Genomic DNA, 16902 nt, shown 5'->3' on the forward strand with positions numbered 1-16902 from the left:
CACCTACAACATACTGACCAAGAGTACAAACACGAGAGGAGCAGCAAGATCAGAATAGCAAGTTCTCCCCAAAACTGCTCCAGATCTAGAACACCCTACATAGCTGCAGTCAGGACCCCACGCCATCCACCAGGCATGTGCTCAGGAGCACAGGGCTTGGGATTTGACCATCCAGAAGGCAAAGCAGCTGGAATTCCACCAGAAGAACTCCCCCAGCCCATGTGAGTTCAATCCTCCAGTGGGAAAATGGACCTTGAAGGAGACAGAGGACTTCCCAGCATTCCTGGGGACCAGACTGGACCTGCCCAGCTCAAACAGTGCAGAAACACCAAAGTCACTCGAGGAACCATCATTAGGGGCTCCCCAAGGATAAGCCTCTTCCCTTCCACTACTGGGAGATGAGCCAGGCCATCCTCAGGGGTCAGAGAGGAGGTCCACTTGGACAGGAGGAGTGGGAGGGCTCCCATGATGTCCTGTCATCTTCCTCATCCATCAGAAGAATGGGATGGGAGGGGAAGAGCAAGACACTGGGCCGGAGGGGGAGGGGAAAGTAGGGGAAACTGTCTCAAGGAAAGGGGGGATTCGAGGGGGAGGGGCTGACCCTTGACCCTCCCTTTCCTCTGAACTAGTCAAAGGAGAGAAGAATCCCAATACAGGGAGATGGGCATAAAATGAGCCTTCACTCCCAGGGAAAGAGGAGGGAAGAAGAAGGGGCGGGCCGCGGGGTCTGTGTTCCCCCAAACCACCCCTAAGGCCGGACTGAGCCATTTCTAGCTCTTTCTGAGGTGCCCAAGGCTAGGAATGGGAGGGGCTGCCCAGGAGGCCCGGTCAAAATAGAAACCTCTGGGTGGCCAGAAGGGGGGAAGGCCAGGGTGTCGGGGAGTCCTGGAAGATGGGGGAGGGGTCGTGGGGGCGGGGCACGGGGAGCAGAACCCCCAGAATCAGCAATACCGGGGTCTCGGAAAAAAACAAGCTAGCCCTTCTCCCTTCCTCCCCTCCCCCCTCCTCATCAGAGGGCCCTTCAAAAGGTGGAAGGACCCACGGACACGCGTGGCCCAGGCGCGAGTCCATCTGCTAGCAATGGCCACTGGGCAGCTGGCTGTCTTTGGTTCTCCCTTGGCGGGGCAGGGGCGATAAAAGGGGAGAGGCGGAGAATCATCTAAGGAAACCCCCAAGGGGGCAAGATAGAAGAGACAAGGGTCCACATGCAGGGTTGGGGGGGCCGCCTGGGTCTCCCCCACTGACACACACATCCATGCATGAGCCCACCCCCAGGCACGCCGACACAACCCCCCGCCCCTCCCGGAGTGACCCGCGCCAGCCCTCTCCCCACAACACACTTGTTTGGACACAATCCCACCAGGCAGGGTCCCGGGGGGCAGGTGGGGGGGTCGGCTCGGGTCGCCACTACTCTCTCACACACACGGGCGCACCCACACCCTCAGTGACATAAATGGCCGCAGCCCCCTCCCCAACCTCAGCGCTCACCTCAGACAACCCACAGCCCAAGGGCCGGCCTGGCCCAGGGGGAAACTGCGCCTGCGCTCCGAGGACCGGCCAGGATAAGAGGCTGTGGACAAAGCCGAGGGGCGGGGTCGCTCCCTAGATATCCGGGAAAACGAAGCTTCCGGTTGGACCGAATCGCCTTCGGGGAAATGTAGTTCCGCACCGGACCGGTTATCCTGGGCGACGGGGCGGAGCCCACGTGGTGTCCGCCAAGGCGGGGCTTGGCTTTCTTCGGCACCGCCTGAATGTCGGCTTTCTCGTACCCTCAGTGGGGAGAGTCCCACGCAGGGACGTGTGAGTGCAGGGCCTTCGCCGCTCCAATGAACGTGGGGTTGAGGCCGAGGGAACTAGGGCAGGGCGGGGGAGAGGAAGCGCGTGGGGGTGAGGGAAGGAGGGGGAAGCGGAGAGAGGAGCCGAGGCGGACCGGAGAGCTCTGAGTGGGTGGCGGGGCCGGCCCGCCCCTTCCTGTCCCGGTGCCCCTCCCCTCGGGGGGCGGAGGCCTCCGTTTGGCCGGACCCCCAGCTTCCGGGCACTTCACGTTCTCTGCGTCTGAAGTGCCCCCAGAGGGGCTCCGAAGTGGTTTTTATAGAAAGTTCCTCACCGTCCCTGTAGACAAATCCCCGGCCCAGCCCGTCCCGAACGCGCCCTTTCAGCTTCCGCCTACGCGGCGAAAACTTAGAGCCCAGACCGGGGCTTAAAAGCCTCTTCAAACTAAGGCGGCGGGCAGGAGGAGGGAGAGGAAATCCTGGCCAGCCCCGCGGGCAGAAATGCTCTTCGGGCCTCCGGCTCCGCCGTCGAGCCCCGCCCCCTCATCCAAACCAGCGGCTAGAGGCTGGCCAGAAGCCCCGGAGCAAATAAAAGAGGACTCGAGCCCGCGTCTGGGAGGCTCGGGAGGAGGGGCGGCCCTGCATTCCTTCGACAGGGAGAGTCTGGAATGGGTTCCGGGGCGAGAAAGCTTAGTTTTCGCTCCATCGGTCCTGGTCCGGGCTTCAGACTCTGCTTTCCTTGCTCGTCCGGGCGGAAGGTTCCCGCGGGGTGGCAGGAACGACTGAGGCTGGAATCCGGAGGAGGGAGAGGGCCGGAGAGGCAGCCGCCGCCCGCAGTCCGGCCCCGATCCCTGGGAGAAGGCGCCGCCCTAGATGCCCGCTCCGATGCCAGCTCCCGAAAGGGGCGGGACTTGGGGGTCTCCTCTACGCTCCGGAGGAATCGCTAGGGTAAGCCTGCAGGGACAACGCGCAGCCAGTCTCGGGGGTATCACCTGGGGCCAGCCATAACACAGCCCAAGCAAGGGGCCAACTCCGGAGCTGAGACTTTAAGCTAATGAGGGAAGCCTCGGTGGGAGCCCTGAAGGCCCTCGGAAGGAGATGGATGGAGGGGGAGGGGCCCCCTGGGGCACAGATGGCCGGTGGGGAGGTGGAGCCAAATAAAAGGCACTTAACATTTGCTCTGTCCGCCAAGCCCACCTATGCTAGGGCTCTAAAGGCCGTGGTTCACTCAAAACAGGGGTGCTTGGTACTGAGGTTTCTCAAAGGGCAGAGGTAAACTGAGTCACCCGGCTTTCCCATGGACAGAACTATCCCCAAATATCTGATTCTGGGTGATGGCCATAAGCAGTCTGGAAGTTACTAGGAACGGGAGCTCGAGGGCGGATTGCGGAAAAGAGACCCACAACTGCATACGGTGCCTTTGCTCCCCTTGGCAACCCCTAAGAACAATTGCTTTTATTTGTAAGGACTAAAGGTGTCACCTCAAAATGGGGGAAAGCTGATATTTACTATTCTCAAGGCTAAGGGGGCTTCAAATCTCTACTTCTGGCTTGCAGTAGCAGATCTTCCCACTGTTATGGGGAAAGAGCTTATGAGCAGGATCTGAAAAGATGCCGAGGCGGGGAAGGTTCTGGGGTTCTGCCCAAGTCACTGGGCTGTTTCTAACCGTCAGCTAAGCCTGGAGGCTGAGTCTTATGTCCCTGGGTGAGCTCCGCTCCTCTCCTGTGGCTTTCCTTCTGCTATAGCTTCTCTTCCTACCCTCCTGTGGTTGCCGGTTGAATTGAAACATCTGCAGAGCTTCTTGATCCATCCTGTAGGGGAGAACCTCTCCCTGAGCCCTGTCCTGCTTAGCTTCCAACCTCCATACCTCTGTTACCATCCGGGGGGGGGGTTTGGGGCTTCGGGGAGGGAGTGTAGCTCCGTCTCGGGAGGCTTCCCGCCAGGGTTAGAGAGGGAGTATTTAGATGAGGTTATTATCCAAATTCCCTTTTCTCCCTTCCCTTACTTTAATAAAGCAGACTGTCACCCATAGCCTGTTGGCCTTCCCAAACCCTGGGGTACCTTCTGGCATTGGCCCTGATCTGGCCCTATTCCTTGAACCTACCAGTATCCCCTTCACAGCACCCTGGTATTTCAGTTCCTCATTTCACAACTGTCCAATATATGGCATTTGGAAGACTTGGAGTTTAAGGGCTACTTTTAAGGTTTGAAATGGGCTTCCTGTATGGTTGGGGGAAGGCCGGAAGGACAGATTTAAAAGTGCCATCTTGAATTTTTTAATATCTCAAAATGAAAATCAAGTAATACTAGAAATGATCTCATGCGTGTGGGGGATGAGATTCCGTGTGCAATTCTCAGAGCAGTGTTTGGCTCGTCGTAACCCTGATTTTTAAGGCCCCTCAGTGTTACTATTCCTTAGACCAAAACTGTCCCCTCCCTCTTTTTTTTTTTTTTTAAACCCTTAACTTGTGTGTATTGGCTCCTAGGTGGAAGAGTGGTGAAGGTGGGCAATGGGGGTCAAGTGACCTGCCCAGGGTCACCCAGCTGGGAAGTGTCTGAGGCCAGATTTGAACCCAGGACCTCCCGTCTCTAGGCCTGACTCTCAACCCACTGAGCCACCCAGCTGCCCCCTTGTCCCCTCCCTCTTAAAACTTCTCATTTTTCTGACCTATTTTCAGAAGCCTTGACGAGTTTATCTGTACCCTGGGAGGAAAGCCAGACTACAAGATAAACGGAAGGAGGGAAAGAACAGGGAGTTTCAAAGTATCTTTATGGTCCCAGCCTGGGCATCCCATTACAGTCACGGGTTTTTCTTGGTCGTGGGGGTCTCTAAGGATACATAACGTTGGAAAAACCACATGCTCAAGACTATGACCCTCACAGCCCCCTCTTCTGTGGGACTGGACCGAGGGGAGGAGGAGAATCTTGCCTCAGGATTATTTTAAAAGTCTGTGATAGGGGGCAGCTGGGTAGCTCAGTGGATGGAGAGCCAGGCCTAGACAGGAGGTCCTGGGTTCAAATCTGGCCTCAGACACTTCCCAGCTGTGTGACCCTGGGCAAGTCACTTGACCCCCATTGCCCACCCTTACCACTCTTCCACCTATAAGCCAATACAGAAGTTAAGGGTTTAAAAAACAAACAAAAAAAAAAAGAAGAAAAAAAAAAAGTCTGTGATAGTACCTAAAAGAAGAGAGGAGAGGGCATTTTTGCCCCAGCAAGCCTCTTGGGTGGGCAGAATCCCTTTTCCTTCCCTTCCTCTTCCCCCTCCTTCCTTGCTGCCCAGCTGTTTTCTTGGAATAAAGCCTCTTTTCTCTGCCAGCATCTTATCAAGCCTCCTGTCTACTCATTAGAATGATTTCTGGGGGTACGAGCCTCCCCACAATTCCACTCCACACGGCGTGCAATCCTTTTTTTCTGATTTATATCCACGCATTTGTGCACATACTCACACACATAAACGACGTTTTCTGTTTCGTGGTTGTCCTTTTTGCCAATTTTGAAGTCGCCTGTATTTTTTGGATAGAAAGGCTTATATCTTGATATAACGTTTTTGATTTTTTTTTGACGTAACATTTTTGTTGTATCAAACGTTTGAGTTATTTTTTAAATCTAAAATGTTTGATGTAACATTGAATATAATCTCCAGGCTACACTTTTTGTCTTCTTTGATTTTTATGTAATCCACATCTTTGAATTTTTCCGTACATGGTGACAACTTGAAATCTGGACACCCCAAGCTCACCCTGCCCTTTGAGGAGCCCCAGGACCAGGCACACCTGTTTGGGGCTGAACTATAGTCCTTAAAAGTGTTTGGGGAGGGGGCAGCTGGGTAGCTCAGTGGAGTGAGAGTCGGGCCTAGAGACAGGAGGTCCTGGGTTCAAACCCAGCCTCAGCCACTTCCCAGCTGTGTGACCCTGGGCAAGTCACTTGACCCCCATGGCCCACCCTTACCAATCTTCTACCTATGAGACAACACACCGAAGTACAAGGGTTTAAAAAAAAAAAAAGTGTTTGGGGATCTTAGTTTGGGTGGGATCACTGGACATCATCAAATGCTGAGTGCCTTTGTTTGTTTTCCACGCTTTTCCCATTGTATCAAAGTCCTCTCTCAGGAAGCCCAGCTCTTGGCATGTCCCTTTCCTTTGTATCTGTTATAGCTGACCCCTCCCTGATACCCAGCAGCTGGCTGTCCCAAGTTCTCCAGAGGGTATAAAAGGCCCCCAAGTTCTGTCCCTCTTCGGGGCAGTGATTTCTCCCAGGGATGCTGTTTGCCAGAGTGCCAGAGCCATCAGCGCGGTGTGGAGACCTAAATATGGAACACTATCCCTCTCTCCTGATTAAAGACTTGGTTTTTCTAAACTATTAAATAACATTGTGGGGTTTTTTAAGGTTAACAATGGATTTAAAATATATAATTATATCAACAATTCTAGACGTAATTGTAAAAGTTATCTAAATGTGCTTTCTCATGATTTTAAAAAATCAATTTTCTTTTTCTTCAATCACCAGAAATTCTTCTCTAGCTCTATCTCTAATTCAGAAAGGAAATGAAAAATCTCCGTTGGGAAAAAAAATCAATTATGAAATATTCCTGCCTTATCCAGGCCCTAAAAATGTATGTCCTATTTTTCGCTCTGAGCCTTTCATCTTTCTTAGGAGGGAGTTGAAATATTTCCTCGTCATCTGCCCTCTGGAGTTCCTCCTTTGACTACTTCAGAAGAAACAGCTTCTCTCCTACTTGTAAATCTCCATCACGTGAGATCATTTTCTCCTACCCTTCAAGGCTCCAGCCCAGAGTATTCCTCTAACCTCACCTTTCCATGTTTTCCTTTTTTCTAATAATCTTTACCTTTGTCTTAGAATCGGTACTAGCCTGGGTTCCAAGATAAAAGAGTGATAAAGGCTAGGCAACTGTGTGTGTGTGTGTGTGTGGGGGGGTAAGTGACTTGCCTGGGGTCACCCAGCTTAGGAAGCATTTTAAGAACATCAAAATAGATCAAAACTACTGTAAGACTTTCTACTGACTCCTATCACTCCTAAGCATGATTCAGAGGAGACTCCTGTGTCATCTCCCCACATGACAATGGAAGCAGTTTATCATCGTTTTGTCCTAATCATTCTTTTCTTTGTACTTACCTTTTAAGGTATCTCTTGACGCCTGTCTTTGCACTTCAAAGTCTGTGTCCTACTCAGGGTTTTTACAAAAACATTTTTATCAGTAATGACTGCAAGTGTCTGTTTCATTAAAGTGTCTTTTTCTTTCCCTGGAGAATTTTACTCATTTGTGGTTGAAAGCTGATACCCTCTACACCTTCTGGACGATTCTAAACTCTGCTAAAACTTGGGTGATCCTGACGATGACTCTTCCCTGTTTAACTCCTTTCTTTCTGGATATTTGTAATTCCTCTCCTGACCTTAAAGTTCTGGATTTGGGCTATGATGATCCAGTGAGTTTTTTGGAGTTTCTTTCTAGTAACCAATGGATTCCATTTCCAATCTGACCTCTAGCTCTAGAGGTCTGGCAGTGTTTTTAACAATGTTTTCTTGAAATAAAATTTATGGTTGTGCTTTCAGGTCGTCAGATGAGTTCCAGATTCTTTCTCCTTGATCTGATTTCCAGGTCAGGCCTTTTCCCCATGAGACATTTTAGAGTTTCTTCTATTTCATCACTCTTTCCATTGCAGTTTGATATTATTCATTGTCTCATAGCTTTGCGTCACCTCTCATTTTTTTTCATGTAGCCATTGCTTGAGCGAGATTCTACAGCTCTCGGGTCAAGCCCTTAATTCTCCTTTTGAAGCTTTCTTTCACAGCTCTCATTTCATTTCTAATTTTTTCCTCCAAGGTTCTCAGATAATGTCTAATTTTTTAAAATTCTTTTAACAATATGCTTTTTCCTAGAAATTCTAGTTGAACTTGTGCCTACACTGTGCTTTTCTTTGAGGCTGTGCTTGGTGATACTTTGAAGTCATTCTCTTCATACATCCGTGTCACCAAAGGGACCTCTGTACTAGGATCCTTTATTGTTTGCTCTTCTAAGCTCCTTCCTAAACACGCACTGGGCTCCTTTTCTCCACATTCTGGAGAGAACTTCCGGGGAAATCTTGGGGCTGCTTTCTTGGGAGGTTGCGGTTTGTATAATCCAGGATCCCAGACAAGCTCCCTGTGGGGCTGGCAGGCTTTGTGTTCCCTAAAGGGTTCCATTTCTTATCTTCCTCCACGTAGCTAACGTGGGCTTGGGGCCTCGCTCTGGCTGGGGTTTCAGCCCCCGCAGGTCAGCGGCACAGCTCTGCCGGCTCCCCTTTCCTCGGAGTCACAGACGGTTCTGACGCCGAGACCCTCCATTTGGGTGACAGAATCACAGGATCTCCTCCAGGCTGAGCCCGCTGTACCTGGGGGCCTGCCGGCCCTCCTCCGAGAGAGCCACACCTTGTTCTTGAGGAAAAGGAATCGGGAAGACTTTAGACCAAACTTGGATGTTTTTATTCACAGGAGAGAAATGAGGCCTTTAGAACTTAACCGGAAGCTCTAGGCCCGGCTTCCGGCCCAGCACAAGCCTCTCCACGCAGGCGCAGCCGCTCTTCCGAGAAGGCGCCAAGATGGAGGGACAGAGTCAGACCAGAGGGCGGAGCAGAGAGCACCGGAGCTTCCCCTCCCCCGCCTTCCATCAGTCAGTGGCTTTGGTCTCCAGGGCTCCATGGCGGAGCCCTAGCAGGGCCTGCCCGCGCTGGCTGCCCCTCCCCCCATTCTCATCGGTCACTTCTTCCCCAGGCGCAGCTTCAGGGCCAGTTCTGGGAGAAGGTCAGAAGGGCTCATGGCCCAAGAGGGAGAGCTAATAGGGGTCAGATGACCTAATGTGGACTTCTTCTTCATGCACTTAAAAAAAACCCTTTCCCTTCCGTCTTAGGATCAGCCCTGGGTATTGGTTCCCAGGCAGAAGAGCGGAAAGGGCTAGGCCATGAGGTGAAGTGACTTGGGCAGGGTCACCCAGGGAGGCAGTGTCTGAGGTCGGATCAGAACCCAGGACCTCTCATCTCCAGGCCTGACTCCATCCCCTGAGCCACTTAACAGCCCCCTCCTATAGTTTTAGTAGTGAGAACCTGGGAAAGTGACTGAACGGCAGAGGCTTTGCTTTCCTTTCCCCTCTAGAGATAAACCAGTGACCCAATAAGAAGCCTTTGTTGGGAGCCTTAGAGCATGGAACCCTCCTGCCATTCTCTAATGGGGCTGAGGCTGCCCAGTACAAGCTCTCTCTTGGATCTTCCTTAGGCCAACCAGCATGGATTAGGTGTTTGCTAAGCACCGGGATCCCCAGCTCTCAGGGAGCTGATATTGGAGTGGAAAGCTGGCAGTTAGAGATGGTAAATTGGAGCCAGTCAAAGGAAGAAAGCAGGCCCCGAGGTCCAGAAGGGCTGGAAGAAGGTGGAGTTTTAGGGTGCACTTGGGAGAAGTCAGGGAAAAAGTTCTAGGCACAAGGGCCAGCTGGGAAAACCCAGGGAGCTAGGAGATGAGTGCCCTACCTAGAGAACAGAAAGAAGACCGGGTGTTAGAAGAGTCAGCTAGAGGATTTATTCCCGGATCTCAGTGAGAGGGAGCCACTGGTGTCATTTGCAGAAGGAATGACATGACCAGGCAAGAACTTTAGGGAAATGAATTTGAGAGCGGCTTGGAGGACTGAGGGGACTGGAGAGAGATCTGAAGGGAGAGAAGCCAACCAGCTGGCTCTTGCGATATCTCTGTGGTGTGGTTATTGGGAGTACCAGCAGGAAGATTCGTGTCCCAAAAATTTAGAGGGAAGACAAGAGAGTATTAAGGAAAAGCGGATGCTTCACAGTATCAGAAGCCACAAGAAAAATGAGGATGAAGAAGAGGCCTTTGGTTTCAGTCATCAGGAGATCATTGGGAACTTTAGAAAGATGTGTTTCAGCTAAACAATGAAGTTGGGAGTCAGACTGCAGAGAATTTAGAAGAAACTAAGGAAAGGAAGAGATGACACCCGGGGCAGAGGGCCATCTCCAGCTGGTTAGCCAAGAAAGGTTTGGAAGATGTGGCACTCCATATCCTGGGGAGGAAGGGATCAAGGAAGATTTTCAGTGATCTTGACGATATGATTTTATTTGTGGAAAGTGGGGATGATCAAGGAGGGAATATTCTGGGGGAGAAGATGGGATGGACTGGGATCATTTATGTATGCACACAGGTTTGCATCAGAGTGCAGGGGGCAGCAAACAAGAAAGGTTGAAGTGGGATGAAAATGGAAGACAGGGTCTGGTCAGAGATGGGGATCATGCTGTTTCAGTTATAACTAGTGGTGATCCCATGCCCTTCTCTCACCTACTTTTTCCTTCTAAAGATAGAGACAGGAAAAAAGAGGAAAGATGACAAGAAGATTTGAGGGACAAAGATAATTTGTGGTCATCAAAAATGAGAACGGGATAGATTCACTCATAAACCTAAGGATGAGAACAGAACGCATTAGAAAAGAGAAACCAACATGTTATGTGCAGGAAATACCCTTGATACAGAGATTCAGGCCACATTCAAAATGGCAGAATGTCATTTTGGATTACAGTTTGGAATTGTGCCCCCAAAGTCATTCAATCGCATAGCCTTTGATTTAATAGTAACTACTAACAGACCTACAAACTAAAGAGATCAAAGAAAGGAAAAAGGCACATTGGCAAAAGAAAGTATAGGTGTTGGTTTGTTTTTGCTTTTTTTTGGTATTACCAAAAAGAAAAATTTGAAACCATGGTGATGGCAAATGCCTGAGGAAGTAGTGATCCAATACTCATGACAGAACCTTAATGTTTCATAAGAAATGATGAAAGGCAGTTTCAGAGAAACGTGGGAAGAGTTCTCTCACCTGATTTAGGGATCAGGGAGCAGAACCAGAATAGTTCATACTGTAAAAACTGATCAGTGCAGTCCAAGACACCAGAGAAGAATACAGTCTCCTAAAATGTTTTGTTCTTGGAATCCCTTTCAATAACTACTACAAAAAAGTATGTTTTGATCTCCACTGATCATTTACCCCAGTATTCAGAATATTTTAAAAAACACATGCATTAAGGGCTGTTAGGTGGCTTAGTTAAAGACAGGAGGTACTAGGTTCAAATCTGGTCTCAGACACTTCCTAGCTATGTGACCCTGAGCAACTCATGTAACCCCCATTCCCTAGCTCTTACTGTTCTTCTGCCTTGGAACTAAAATACTATTTCAGAAGGTAAGAATCTAAGGAAAAATACACAGGATGCTGGTTTTTAATCTACTCTATTTTCTATTTCCATTTTATGGAAGGGTTCATCCCCTTCACATTCATTATTATTATTCCTAATTGTGTATTCTCCTCCATCCTATTTCCCCCCTCTTTAGCCTTCGGACCACCACCTCTCCCTCCTGTCAACTCCTGGCTTTTCTTATTCCCCTCCCAGTCCCCAATTGGATAAGTTAAATTCCTATACCCCAATGAGTATAGGTGTTGTTTCCTCTTTTGAGTCCATTCCAACAAGAGTAAGTTGCAAGCACTGCCTGTCACCCCTCCATCTTCCTCTACATCAGTGATGGGCAAACTATTCTCCCATAGGCCAGATCCAAGCCCATCACTGCCTTAAGCAATTCCCTAATCACCACGCCCCCCACATCCAGATGTAGTGATTAGGGAATTGCTTAAGGCAGTGATGGGCCTGGATCTGGCCTACTGGGAATAGTTTGCCCATCACTGCCCTATATTGTAGTAGTGTGTAGAGGGAGTTTCATCCCCTCCGCCTCCAAGGATTGCCCTCGATGCCACCATGAACATCATCAATACAGGGGTGTGGGGGAGCCCACTTATCTGTCTCTACTTCCTTGAGCAGGCAGCTGAGAGGGTCCGAGAATCCTGCAGGATGAACTACAGGTGCTCAGACTTAAAGAAGAAAAGAGACGTTCAATCTAGGCTTCTCAGCCTTTTCTGTTTCAAGTGATTATTCATAAATGTTATGGAAAATAAGAGCTTGGAAATATTAATTTCAATCCAACAGAATGGCCACCACGATTGGAAAAAGAATTCTTCATTTTCTTTTGAGAAAGCCTTGGAGTATAGATTAGGGTGTCTTTGGCAAAGCCCGCCTGCTGGCTCGCCAGCTTTCATGTGTCTGAAGCAGCTCTGCAGAGACAGAGAAGCTTCTGCTTCTGAGCTTGTAAGAACTCTTTCCCCACGTGGTCCTCTCCTTCTTCTTAAGCCTACATAAGGATGGGCTGTTGGAGGAGAGGCCCAAGGCAGGAGGAATGCACAGACGGGCCTAGGCTGAGCCGCACCAGAAATCCACACGAATCCCAAGTGCTCTGGGACCCAGCAGGAGCTCCTCATCCTTACCAGATACAGGTTCCTCCCTGCCTTTGTACTCAGCTCTGCACAGTGCAGGAAGCAGCCCATCCAAAGGGACAGTAAACTAAGGGGGTTGGTGGGGAAGAGGACATGAAGGACTCCCATGTTGCCCTATAAACCCTGATCCTATAGCTGGCTAGCTCAGTGGACTGAGAGCCAGACCTAGAGACGGGAGGTCCTGGGTTCAAAATCTGGCCTCAGACACTGGTTGAGTGAGCCACTGGCAGGAGCTCCCTACCAAGCACCCCTAAGGCCCAGCCCCCCAGCCTTGAAGACAAGTGGCCACTGGCTTTACCTCTGGGAGAGGGGAAAAGATGGAACTTTTAACAGGAAGTCCACCCCTCCCCCCAACATTCCTTAAAGACTGACCATTCCCCCTAGGGCGTATCTACAACCACACCATTTTTTTTCTTCTTTTACCTCTCTCCCTAATCTTTAGGAAACCCCATCCTTAGAGAGTGTCCTACCCTCTACACACAGGTGTAGTGCCACTGACAGGCGAGAAGTAAAAACTGCAGGCAATTTAAAATACTACTACTAATAATCTAAAATAACATTAAATTGAATACATTGTTAACTTAGAAAAAACGCAGGACTATTAAATAGTCATAAAACCACTCTTTAATCAAGGGAAAGGGGGAGGAGGGCTACCTGCCTCTTATGCAGAGCTGCGCCTTGTGCAGAGTCTAAAGGAACACTGCTTTGCTCTGCTCCCGGATCCCCCTGGGAGTGCCACCATGCTAGATGACCACTCCTAGGGGCAAAGGAAATTGGGGAACTTCTATACCATTTGGGAAGATCCAGGGGCCGGGAGAGATGATTGACATTATACTGACCGGATACAATCAAGCTAGAGAAAGGGATCATAGCTAGAGGCTGGGTGTATGGAAGGGGCTGCTTACACAATGGATACTAAAGGATGGTCCCTGCCCTGGTGTGCCTTCCTGGGACAGGGTCTCTGATCCAATGGGCAAGACTACCTAAGACAAAAGGGTATGTAGCCTTTACCTTTGGGTCCATTATTCAGTCTGCAACTGCTAGCCTGAGATTCCCTTCAGGGTGGATTCTCACGGGAACTGGGAACAAGCACAAGCTTTGGGGGTCTCCAACCTACAAACTATTTCTAAACTTGGGGTTCCTCAAACCTCACTAAGCTACAAGTTTGGGGACTGTGGATTCCATGTCGACAACATTTAAATAAAAGAATCATTAATAATTAAATATTAATAATATTGAATTAAATTAAAACCAAATTTATAAAATGGAACAAACCAAAATTAAACCAAATTATTTCAATGCAATATTAAAAGTAATTTTAGAACACAATAACAAAATACTATGATAATCATTAATCATTAAATATTAGTTACTAATAACTATCATCAATGATTAATAATTATTATTAATAGATATTTGTTTATGATTATTGAATATTATCAATTATTAATAACAACTATAATTATAATAAATAAATATATCTATTTATTATTGGTACTATTGCTGTGCAATAAATACTTAGTGCCTTACATTAACTTCTTATTTAGTCCTACTCTCATTGCCTTTGTTAACTTAGAAAAACACGGGACTATTAAATAGTCATAAAACCACTCTTTAATCAAGGGAAAGGGGGATGAGGGCTACCTGCCTCTTATGCAGAGCTGCGCCTTGTGCAGAGTCTAAAGGAACAGGGCTTCTCTCTGCTCCCTGATCCCCCTGGGAGTGCCACCGCGCTAGATGACCACTCCTAGGGACAAAGGAAATTGGGGAACTTCTATACCATTTGGGAAGATCCAGGGGCTGGGAGAGATGATGGACATTATACTGACAGGATACAATCAAGCTGGAGAAAGGGATCCTACCTAGAGGCTGGGGTGTAGGGAAAGGGAGTGCTTACACAAATGGATACTAAAGGATGGTCCCTGCCCAGGTGTGTCTTCCTGGGAAGGGTCTCTGATACAATGGAGAAGACCAACCAAGACAAAAGGGTATTTAGCATTTACCCCGGGGTCCATTATTCAGTCTGCAGCTGCTAGCCAGAGATTCCCTTCAGGGTGGATTCTCACGGGAACTGGGAACAAGCACAAGCTTTGGGGGTCTCCAACCTACAAACTATTTCTAAACTTGGGGTTTATCATACCTCACTAAGCTACAAGTTTGGGAACTCTAGATTCTATGTCGACACCTTCCACAATAACATTAAAGAAATCTTTCTCCATTTTTTATGTTTTAGGAACCTTTCATTGTGGAAAGTGATTCAAATGAGCTTAAATAGGCAGATTAAGACAGACAGGCTAGACACTATGGAAAATGCTGCAATAAATCAAGAGAAATTAGGCAAAATTCCTCCAGATTCACCCGTGTATAAACTTAAATTCTTGGGGTGATCCTTATCTTCTTAAGGAGGATTGGATGACAAAAAAGGAAGCTAAAAAACTTTGCAAAACCTGGATGGATAAGGCCTATACCTGGCCAAAGTATGATTCCTTTGACTTCAAGATCTTAAAAGATATAAAGTTAGCCATTAAAAACAAAGATTCCAAAGGCTATAAAGACACCAAAGATTATAAATACTGGTTTTTGTGGGCATATCTTATTGATAAATAATTGATAAATAATGCCCTCCAGTGAGGAAACTATTCTTTCTTTGGAACCAGACCATTCTGGCTTAACTCCTTCAGTTCCTCCTCTTGAACCTTTGATTAGCTCTAGCAAGACATACACCTTGTTATATCCTACATGATTGTGAAAAAGTTTCTCCTCCTACTGACCCAAACTAGGACTTGAACCCTTTGGCCCCTCCCCCAATAGACTTCACTAATCCCCCACTCCTCCCATCTCCCTTGTAATCTACCTCTCTACCCTCTCTTTCCATCTGACTCTCAATCCTACTACCCTTACCCCAGAGAGTTTCCTCCTCCTTGCTACCCAGTTCCCACCCATCTTCCCTCTCCCCACCCAAACCATCCTTATCCTTGTTCTCTTGGCCATCTTTTCCCTACCATCCTTCCTCTGACAGACCCCACCTACTTTATTATGATTCCTCCTCTCCAACTGAATCATCCTACTATATCTCCTCCTCTCTTCCCTGGTCCCATCCCTGCTGAATCTAGCCTCCTGTTCCTTTCCTTTTCCTTCTTTTTCTCCTCAACCCCACCCCCTCTCAGTCTATTCTCCCTCCTCCTCCCCTTCTTCTTCTCCCCACCTCTAATCAGTCCTCCCTTGTTCCTCTCTTCCTCCCAATCCCCAACTTCAATCTCCTCCCCACCCCCAACCCCATCCCTGTTTCTTTACACCCTGTCCCCAGTCCCACCCCAATCCTTTTACTCTGCCTCCCCATCCCCTGACCAACCCCTCCCTCTCCATTCACCCACTCCCCACTTTCCCCTACCAAGCAACCCACACAAGTCAAGCTGCAGTAATCACAGATGATTCAAATAAAGGTCTATTCCCTCTCAGAGATGTTCCAATTTATAATAGACGAGGGCACTTAGTGAGTGTTAGGTATCATACACCTTTCTCTCCATAAGATAATTGAGAGTTTCAGAGAAAAAAGTGCCTTCCTTTGAAAATGAGCCCATTATAGTCATAAATAAGGTTGAAAGCATTTTCCGCATGTATGATCCCATGTGGATTGATGTGGAAGATTTGCTCCAGGCCTTGCTAACAGAAAGGGAAAGAAATAAGATTCTTTCTGTTAATCAGGCCCAGGGAGAGGAACTGACTCATTGGCCAACTGAAGATCCCAAATGGGACCTTAATTCAGAGCAAGATTATTTACAACTATTCCAGGCTAGAAATGCATTACTAAAAGCAATGAGAGCTTGTTCTAATAGGCCTGGTATATGGACTAAATTCGAACATCTAAAGCAGGAAGATAATGAAAACCCCTCTCAGTTTGTGGATAGGCTTATTGAGCTGGGAGGCAGATATATAGATCTAGATCTTTCTAGGGAAAGAAATATTAGACAAATAAAATTAGACAAAAATGACGTTTTTATTTGAAAATTTTATTTAATTAATTTAGAATATTTTCCCATGGTTTCATGATTCATATTCTTTCCCTCCCTTCCTCCCATCCCTCTCCCATAGCCAATGAGCAATTCCACTGGGTTTTACATGGGTCATAGATCAAGATCTATTTCCATATTATTTAATATTTGCTTTAGGATGATTGCTTAGAGTCCTACATCTCCAATCATTTCCTCATTGACCCATGTGATCAAGCAGTTGTTTTTCTTCTGTGTTTCTACTGTTGTGAGGGTTATTTAGCAATTAATTTAGCATTAGTGTTGTACCTAGCAGGAAGGGCTGGAGGATTCCAAGGTGGAATGAAGGAGCAGGAAGTGGAGCTTGGACTCTGAGAGGGACTCCATTAGTGGTGGGGAACATAACTGTTGCTAACCCTGGGAGATCTCAGAGTTAGGGAAAAACTGCATCCAGATTCCCTGGGATCCTCAGAGGTGGAGGCTTTCAACAGTGGACAACAGACCTGCAGAGCAGCACCAAGTGGGGAAGTGGTTTGTGATTTGGTGGACAGCATTGCAAACTCACTCTCCCTACCTGGGTACCTTGGATCACCTGGTGGAGTTGGCTCTTGGAATCCTGTGACCATCCTTGGGTTTACCGTGAGACCCCAATTGAAAGCCATCCTCAGGCCCTTTAGCTGAGCTGATCAAACCTGGCTGGAACCAGGTTTGGAGGAGCTTCCCTGTGATTTCAGTACTGTTTCCTTTGGGCCCTGCCTGGCTTAGGTCAATAGAA

This window comes from Gracilinanus agilis, chromosome 3 (genome assembly GCF_016433145.1).
Source record: "Gracilinanus agilis isolate LMUSP501 chromosome 3, AgileGrace, whole genome shotgun sequence".
Lineage (NCBI taxonomy): Eukaryota > Metazoa > Chordata > Mammalia > Didelphimorphia > Didelphidae > Gracilinanus > Gracilinanus agilis.